The sequence below is a fragment of the Benincasa hispida genome, chromosome 3 (assembly GCF_009727055.1).
Source record: "Benincasa hispida cultivar B227 chromosome 3, ASM972705v1, whole genome shotgun sequence".
Classification (NCBI taxonomy): Eukaryota; Viridiplantae; Streptophyta; class Magnoliopsida; order Cucurbitales; family Cucurbitaceae; genus Benincasa; species Benincasa hispida.
Window position 1 is genome coordinate 16,496,653 of NC_052351.1, and position 10,551 is coordinate 16,507,203.

The window sequence follows — 10,551 nt, forward strand, 5'->3', positions numbered from 1 at the left end:
ATATCAAATCAGGGTTGGGATCAGGGTCGGGGCAGGGATATCGTCCCCGTCCCCGACCCCGGATGGGACCCTGAAAAAATTTTTCGGTTTGACCTCATCCCCTATCAAATCGGGGATTCCCTGTGGAAAATTTTGCCAACCCTATTGAGGACCAAGATGGACTAAAGAAAATAGGGCTAACTTCAACCTAGCCCAAGCTAGAGTGCTTGGCCAAGGCTGAGGCCAAGCCTTGCCAAATGCCTAATGGGACATGCATTACACATGCCCTGAATTGAGAAAATGCTTTGGGCTCGAGATGTGGTTCAAACAAGATGCTCGGCTGAGGCCAACCCGAGCTGAACATAAAACCAGGCTCGCCTCTTGGCTTGGTAGGTCATCAAATTATCCTAAGGTGATTCTGAAACCCTAGAGAACAACTTAGGTCAACTTTCTCTAAAAATACACTCCTTATGTCTCCATATGAGGTATCTCAAGCTTCTGACTTCTTCTCCATTCTATAATTTTCTTACTAACTTAGGCATTAGAACCTTTTTTTCTTTGTTTTGCAGGCTCTCTCTTCCCTGAATTACAAATTCACTGTTGTTATCATGTGGTGGTCAGGTGCATTTTTTCTTTGTTAAAATTTGGCAACAACAGTTGACACCATCTGTGAGAAAGAAAGTGTTCTACCAATAATCTACAAACCCTAACAAAGCATGAGTTGCTGCTAAGAAATAATTCCAACCCGAATTGTCATCTCCACTGTCACAACCGAGACGACGTACCCAGTTCCAACCCACATCGTCATCTCACCAGTATCAAGTTTCCGCAAGGAACTAATTCTCTGAAATGAAGAACAAACGTGGTTAATGACACAAGAATCTTTGATCCAAGTAGAATAATCATTCTCTACTAAACATGTTTCCAAAACAAGCAAATCATATTTACCTTGCTCGAAAAGTACTTAGGACAGTTTCTTTTCTAATGTCCCTCTTGGTTGCAATGGAAATAGATTTTCTTTGCAACCTTGGCTTTCTTTTGAGCAGTTGTTGGTGGATTAGCCTCCCCCTTTCCCTTTTTTTTTTTTTTTTTTTTTTTTTTTTTACTTTTTTATGCCAGAGGAAGAAGGTATAGACCTTGTCCCAAAGGTCGAACCTCCGCGGAACTTCTTAGAGGATGAACCAAAATTTGTTTTACCCTTCTGTCCCTTGCTTTTCATCAAGGACTGAAAGGTCTGTAGCTCGTTGAGGGAGGTGGTTAAGTTGTAATCAATCCTGTTCAAAACAACATTGCGACGAAAGTGAAGGAAACTTCCAAGTAAAGATTAAAAAATGAAGCTAACCTGGCTGGCTTCATCGATGACAGAACCTTTCATCTTCACCACGTTGAAGTGGACCATCATGTTGCGAGCATGTTCTCAAACAAATGCCCCTTCTTGCATACAAGTATTGAAGATGCGTTTGAGAGCGTCATGCCTAAGTTGTGTAGACGGTTGTCTGAATATTCCCTTTAGGGACTCCATGATGTCACGGGTTGTGAGCATGGGCTCATGCTTCTTGGCCAAGAATTTGGAAAGACTCGCCAAGGTATATGCTCGAGCCTTTTCGTTTGCTTGTATCCAATGCTCGTATGCATTCGAACATTTTGAGCAACATTTGGAGCTGGAAGGGGAGGATTGTAAAATCTGAACCCAAATTACTTTAAGTAAAAGTAGTTAATGTGATGTCTTCTAATAACTTATGATAGAATCATGTCTTAGGAATTATGGAAGAAAGAAGGAAGCCATGATGTGGTAGATGACCTAGGTGGCAAAGTGAATGAAGGGTGAATTGATCGGCTGAATTTCACTAAATGTTGCCTAAGGATGTCGCTCACGTAATGGGCTTAGAGATGAGGAATCAAACACGAGTTGGTGAGGAATTTTGAATGTGGGTAACTATACTAAGGAGAGAGGTTAATTAAAATGTAGAACAAAATTTGTTGGAATTTTTAAAATAGAGAAAGTGGGAAATTAAGATTTTTTTTCTTTTAAAAGGAAAATGTTATATCCATCAAGTAAATTATTAAATACTACATTAGGATATAAAATTTAAGGAAAAATTTGTTGAATTTCAGCCATTAATCTTCATTAGTGGGCTAAGTCGCCCAAGGAGATTTCATGCAAGTAGTTTGACGGTCGTATAGGAAGGAAGGCCAAATTCATTTGAACGGTTTTGACAGATTACTTGAGCTATTTATGTAATTTCAGTGGCATTTCGAAAGATCTGTATGTCTATTTTCTGTGGCTGTACTACTAGAGGGAAAACTCGTCGGAATAAGGCCGGAGGAGCAAAATAAAGACGAAGGGATCGTTTCTCAGGTGAATCTTGGCCATCAGTAAAGAATTAAAGCTCCAGGACGAATCACGAATATTTTTTAGCTAAAACTTTGAGATAATATTGCTACCTCAATTATAAACAACTTTATAGAATGAAACTTTTTAAGATGAGGCCTGAAAATCGAGTTATATATTTTTGAAATTTGAACTAGAAATTGTTGAACAAATAGGCAGCTGCTTGAATTGGCGCCAATAATGAAATTTTGAATCTCCAGATAAAACGACGGAAATTTTTGAGCTGAAATTTTAAGGTAATGTTTTTAACTTGATTCTAAGAAAGTTTGTAAAAGGAAGTTCCTTGAGATCAGTTTTGGAAATTTAGTTATGAATTGTTGAAATTGAATCTGCTGTTTGATGCTCCAAAATTTTTCTAAGTGTGGGGAGTGTGAGTGATCAAAGGTGCATTATTTTGACACCCAATCCCTCCAAATTGGTCAAGTGTCCGACCCTCAAAGTGAATGGTAGGAGGTACAATGTGATGGTGTGGCATGTGAGCTTGATTTATTGAGTAGGCCTAAAAGGAAGGCTAATGTAAACACTAAGTAGTATGCTTATACGTGTAGGTTCAACGCCCATTGGAGAAGCCTATCAAGCCTTAAGGAAGCAAACTTGAAGGACCTGTGAGTGATTATAAATGATTTATAAATGATTTATAAATATTTTAATAATCCATGCTTTATTGACAGTTACTTTTATGCTAGTTATTTTACAAGAAGTTCCAAGCAATGCATTTCCCTAAAGTTTATAAATGCATGCTAGTTACAAAGTTTATGAAATATGCTTTGGTACAATGGTTGAACCATGGTAGTTCTCAAAAGAAGATTCTATGACATGTTTAAGTTACAAGTATTTGTATTATGTTTTAAAGCATATGTGCTCTTAATGTTATTGAGCATGCGTTAGCAAATGATATTCTTACGAAAACTATGTTTTATGAGATCAAGATTTCAGTAAGCTTATTTTATGAAAATGTTTTCCTATCAGGTATTTTTAGCTCAATACTGAAGTACAAGGAGAAGGTATATGAGTTGTACTACCTCGTTTTAGTTATGATGCTTGACATCAGGATCCAGTTTGCTCTACGTGCACGTATGACAGTTAATCAGTTCAGTAGGATTGAACCACGAGGGTTCTTTCCTAGCATTGGTTGAAAGGTGCTGAACAAAAGGGTTCTCATCCCCAACCCAGGCTTATGTTTGAGAGATTGAGCAAAAGGGTTCTCTCTTAAACAAGGATATCCGACGTTGAGAGATCGAGCAAAAGGGTTCTCTTTCAACTGGAAATCAGTTCAACTATGTTTTCAGATACAATGGTTTTAAAAGTTTTATGTACACGTTTGATTGCATGTTTTAGTTCCAGTATTCTGTTTTCTAGCTTTCAGTTTAAGCATGAGATTTATGTTTTTATCAAGTCATTCACTGGGCGAGTAGCTCATTCTTTCAAATGTTTTTCTTTTCCCAGATAGTAGTTATCTCCCTAGAGGTTAGCTATCATGCTACTCTGCCACTCAAGGGCTCCAGTTAAATGTCCAAAGTCTAAAGAGCAGTTTTAGATGTTTATTTTGTAAATGTCTGTACATATGTGTTGCTCATATTGGGGATTAGTAAAGTATGTTGGGACCCACTGAACTCTGTACCTGTTAATATAATGTAGTTATGTTGTTGTTGATCCCTGGTGTTCTGAGGTTATTTTTTAAAGTTTCATTAGTTTGGTGAATGTTATATATGTATTCCAAGGATCTATGCAGGTTAAGGATGTTAGTTAGACAATAAGTACCACAAAAGGGTTGGTAACTATTGTCGTCATATTCACTTCTGGATTAAGAAGGGTAATCTGGGAGGGGGTCTGACAAGGACAGTCCTCCATAGGATGAAACGAAGGTAATCGATTATAAGAATTGAGTTGATGATGTTTTTCTATGAAATGTAGTTTTCGCCCAGTAATTTTTCAGTGGCGAGTAGATTTAATGTCGCGGAAGTCATATTGATAAAAGATTGCTGAAACCATAAAAATTATTTATTATTAGTTTATTTGCATTAAACCAACAAGACAACTAATAAGTTTTAGCAAACTGTCTAATGTACCCTAAGTGACATCTATTTTGCAATGATGTTTGAGTGAGGCAGGACAAAAACACTATAGGGTGATCAAGTGCACCTTCACTGAAATGAGACATTCTCAACCAATAGACAGAACAACACCTTGTTACTAAAACTATCAGTCACCATTGTTCAATCCAGAATTTTTTAAACTCGTTTAACAATTCATGTAAGTGTAACCCCTTATTTTAGGTCCTAGAGTTCCGTCCCAATGAGCCAATCGTAGGAAAAAATCGATTGGGACATGAAACTAAAGCAACCCTATCCATTGCTAGAGTTTGAATAAAGTGTCATGCAAAAATGCAATCCTTAAAACTTTACTTCATGAAATTTTACTTCAAACTAATGAGAGAGACTGAATGATGTGTTGTCATACGTCCTGTTCCACTTACTATAAACACTCTCTCCATTCATCTTGGTATTGATCTATACAAATGCCACCCATAAGGGAACACCCATGGTGCCTCGAGGCCGAGTATAAATCTCACGAGATGAACTTTAAGGAGAAACGTAAAGAGGATGAAATGAAGAGTCATATACCCCATTTTTCTCCCACTGAGCATTTTACCTAGGGTTAATTAACTTAGAAAAATTCGGCTACTGATTTTATCTAAGTGATTGCTTAATTTTCCTAAAAATAACACTTGCCTTCAGATAGTTAAATAATTTCGATTAAGGCCGATTAAACTCTTTAATCAACTTTAATCAAACTTGAATGCATGTAACAAATCTATCTAATTCACCTTTCCAGGTAAGTTCCCAGGTAGGAGTGTTACATTTCTGTCAACTTAAATACCCCAACCTAGACAGAACTCGCCTTGGACAAAAAGTCCCTTATAGAAACATTTGTTACATAGTTAATCTTTTAATTAAGATCAATTTAATTCTATTAAACCGATTAAAAGATTAAACTTAAATTTTCAATCTCATTAGAAAAGTGATGTTAGGTCTATGTGAATCATATTTTAAAACAATTTTAAAAGATGATTATTGACCTAACAATTGCATGCAACTATTAATTATTAATTTTAATTCTAATTTCATTTAGTTATAACAATTATATAGAAATGAAATAATTAAAACCATACATTGCATTGATTGACATACTTTAGTAAAATATAACATTTATAAATTAACTTAAAGTAGTGTCATGCTTCATGCAATTCCATTTCATTACTAACATATATATAATATTTATAGAATAAAGTAATGAAACGTACAATAGCATACTACCATACATACATCAAACCATATATTATAACAATTATAATATAAATGATGCATGAATATGCTATAATGCATACATACATATATTATAATATTTATACTATATGATTCATGAGCATGCTATATAATTTAAGTCATGCATAAACATGTATTTTAACACTTATAATATTAGAAAATGCATGAAATTAAATACAAAACCTATGGTGAGTTTTAATTCTATATGATATATAATATAACATATATATAAAAAAAAATAAAACATAAATCACATGTATATTAAAACAGCATACAATGGACCGAGATTGGACACCTATAAGAAAAATAAAAACTAACTATTACATAAAACATATCCATCCGATTCGAAAAAGGTGAATTGGGCCTTGAATCGCTTGAACCGAACTAGGAACCAGTCTAGATGACCCCAAAACGCTCGAACTAAAGAACCCACGAACCAAACCAGACCAACAGACCACGAACCACACGCCAACCAAAGTAGAATAGTGTGAAATTTCCGTCTCGGAGCGTCACAACACTATGCCCAGCATTGCGATACTACGAAAATTTTAGTCTGCCTACCGCAGAGCAACATCGCAATGCTAAGGCATAGAGTTGCGACGTTGCAACACAGTTGCCCACTGTGCTACTTCGGACTGATTCGAAAAAAATGTCGAATATCTCCTCGAATTCTCCATAAAACGTATAGGGATCCCACGAACGACTCAACAATCGAATATAGCTCGAAAATAGTAATTTAAGCCCAAACACATGGGCCTTTACAGATTAAAATTTATAAAGAAAGTGATAAAACTAATGTCCAACCCCGAAAACATCCATCAATATAGTACCACATTCAACATTAATTCATCACATGAAATAATCACAGAATACAGATTTTGAAACCCACAAAAACTATAAAATTAATTCATAAAAAATGAAATTTAGGATCAAATTCTAAAGGCTCTGATACAAATTGAAGGACCCCTTGTGAGGGGATCCTTGAGCTGAAGCGGATCTACTCAAATTTCATTTTTACAGAATTGTAAATTTTACAGAGGAACAAGATGATTTATGAATTTACAGGGAAAATATAAATACAACATGCTAATTTACAAATAAAATAAATAGGGTTTAGAAAACCCTTATCTTTGAAGACTTTCTTCACGAATCCTTCTCTTCTGTGTAAATCATGAATGAAAATCAATAATGGACCAACTGGAAACTACTACATGGAAATCTCAATATTCTCTAATGAGAATCTAGGAGGTGTGGGCTGTAGTGATTTTGGTGAGGGAAGGGAGAATTGAGAGGAGAGGGGAGAAAGAAAAAAAAACACTCACAAAATTCCTCTGAGATTTTTTTCTTGCAGAGTATTGAGAACTATTTTGTCTCTCCCCCTTTCTCTATTTTGCAAGATCAAGAAAAAGGCCCGAACCAACTGCCCACTTACATAGGTGGAGAGAAAAATGGGGTGGAAGTTATTTCCCTCCCTTTAATTCAAATTAAATTAAATAAATAAAGTTAATTTAAATTAAAAAAATTTATCTATATATATAATNATACATATATATGTTATATCACATAATATATAACCTATAGTTTCTTTTCTCTCATAATTGACGTTTAATAAATCACATTTACATTAAATTTAATTATAAGAATCTAATTCATATAAATGATATTTGAATCATATTCTTACTTTCTCTCATAAATAATATAATATATCAAATACATTATAGAAATTGTATCATATATAATAAAAAATAAATATAATTAATTTTCTCAATTAATTTGAATAATTCCAATTAATCCAAAAATTGATTCTCTTTAAATTAATCCAAAAATTGATTCTGTTTAAACTCCGTTGAGGTACCGAGGGGACCTCATGGACCTGTAGCTTGAAGCTCTAAAGGTACGTGAATAATTAATTAAACTATTAATTAAATTATTCAATATCCGTTAACTGTCGAGCACTTCACTAAAGACCGACAGCTGCACTCTTCGCATTATAAATATATTTCTATGTCCATTGGATATAACCAATCAACCGTACGATGACCCTTCACAAATTGCTTATAAGTACAACTAGGCCAAAATTACCCTTTTGCTCTAGTAGTTACATCTAACTTCTTAAGTACCACTGATCTCTATAAAATAAATCATAGTCCAACTATGATTAAACCCCTCTCGGGCTAGGAGAGGGTATGGCGCAACATTGTTCAAGCACTGGAATCAGCCCTTAAGGGAGCAATTTATCTACTTGCCCCGACATTGGGGAAGGAGTGAATTTCTTGTTGGGTAGCTATGTTCCCAGCTCCCTAATCAGACGAATCCCCAAAATGGTAGGCTTGTTGAATTGGCGATCTGGCCACTTTCACCCATACAAATCAAAGGATTGCTCTCTTAGTCAGGATTCAGGTCATGTTACATATGGTCATCCTGGTGAAATGTTAGTCTCCATTATGAACGACATTATATAATGAGACTAAACATTTCGTGGTCCAATGTTATACAAACTCCTTTGTATATAATATCTCCGCTCACATGTCTCCACATGAATTATCAGGATCAAATCATTTGTAGAACTTTACAACAATTGTAACACCCACAAGGTGGGCCATACTCGTAATGTCACCAGGATAATCCAACCTTATCCATCTATTACAAACCATTTAGGTTATCAATTAAACATGATCCACCGTATATCTCTACATACACGTTTAAGCTACAAGATAACTCTGGATGTTAGTTTATTGGTTGTAGTTAATACAACTATTTTAAAATAAAACATAAAATATTTTATTACATAAATAAAATCTTTGTACGTTACAATTAAAAACTATAGAACCCTACGATATTTAGGGCACCAACCCCAACATATGCTCCCCTATCATACAAAAAGAAAAAGTTACAGGGAATATGTTTCCCTACTGAACTGATAAGGATTCTAGGAAATCTATGTCATGATCAGTACTTACCCTGGATAGGGGAGTTGTAGTATGACATAACATCAAGAATGGATGCCTTGCAGACTCCACCATGAAGGCTGAATATGTAGGTCATTGTGAAGTAGAAAAGGAAGCAGTTTGGCTCAAGAAGTTCCTAAGTGATTTGGAAGTGGTTCCAAACATAGACTTGCCTATTACCTTATACTGTGACAATAGTGGGGCAGTAGATAACTCTAAAGAGCCTTACAGCCACAAACGAGAAAAACATGTTGAGAGGAAGTATCACTTGATACAAGAGATTGTGCAACGAGGAGATGTAATTTTCACAAAGATCGCTTCGGCGCACAACATTGCTGATCCTTTTACGAAGGCTCTCTCGACTAAAGTATTTGAGAGTCATCTATAGAATCTAGGTTTGCGTGAAATGTACATTGTATAATTTAGGACAAGTGCGAGATGTGTAATAGGTATATAGATGCCCTAGTTTATTGTATTTATTTACCATTCTCGTTATTTTGAATAGTGATATTATGTATATCCCACTGACTAAAGTTTTAGTTCATGTCGGAGTTTGTTGGGTTTTATGCCCTAAAACTCATAAATAGTAAATGTAAATAATTGACTTTCATTAATGAGGAGTTATCGATGTTATTTAAATAATTTTTATTGATTGAGTTACATTCTATTTTGTCTTAATAACTCTAAATCCAATAAACTAATATCCTAGGCTGTCTGATGAGTCTTGAACTGTATGTGGAGACATACATGAATCAATGTTCAAGATACAACCTAAAGGTCTGTAGTATAAGGATAAGGTTGAGTACCTCATCCTGGTGACACAATGGATGTGACCAACTTTGTATTTGATACAAACAAAATGATCCAATGCGTTCATGTAGGTGACATGTGAGTGAGGGTATCATATACAATGAGTTTGCATAAGACCGGATAGCGAATTAATAACCACTAGATGTAACACTGTTGACTAGTTAGGTTTCTATTTCAATAGGATGACCTAGGAAACTTAGACTTAATCCTGAGTGTATTATGAACTCCCGTTCATAAGGGATTGTCCTTTAATTTGTATGGGTCGAAGAGATCGGATACCGCAATGGAAGCATTTGTGAGAACGTCTTGCATCTTGCAATTCGATTTTTACATAAACAAGTTCATTATAAAAACAGAGTATAAACAGGTAAATTAATATGCTTTGGGAAAAGATTAGAACAATGCTTACCTTAGTAGATTCCCAAGCTTCACGAATAATCCTCTCGAAGTTCCAACGAATGGCTCCTCCAACAGTCTTGATCACAAACGATTTCTTGAACAATCTTGAACACTACTATGAGAGTAACTTCGTTATTCTCTAGGATTCCAATAAAGGGATAGGTGGTATCCAACTATTGATAGAGGGAGAGGGGAAAAAGCTTTTGGAGAGTAGAGAGAATTTTCTTTGTAGCTTAGGGAAAATTTGCACAAATAAGTTCATGCCCTAAAAAGGCCATAATTAAGGCTTTATATAGAGAAGGGAAGAACCCATTTCCTAATCCTTTTCCTATTTCTCTTTTTCACAATTAATTAATTAAATAACACTTATTTAATTAATATGCACAATTAATTATATAACACTGATTTAGTTAATTCACACAATTAAATAAGACTTATTTAATTAATATGCATAATTAATTATATCACTGATATAATTAATTCACACAATTAAATAACACTTATTTAATTTAATTTGCACATTAATTAAATAACCATTTATACAATAATTCCAATTTAACATATATAAATTTAATTATCATAAATATCATATATTTATCTGCAATACCTCTCTATTAATTAATTTTTTATGAATCTAATTCACTTGAATTAATTAATTGAATCTTATTCAAATATTACTTTTCAATTTAATTTGAAT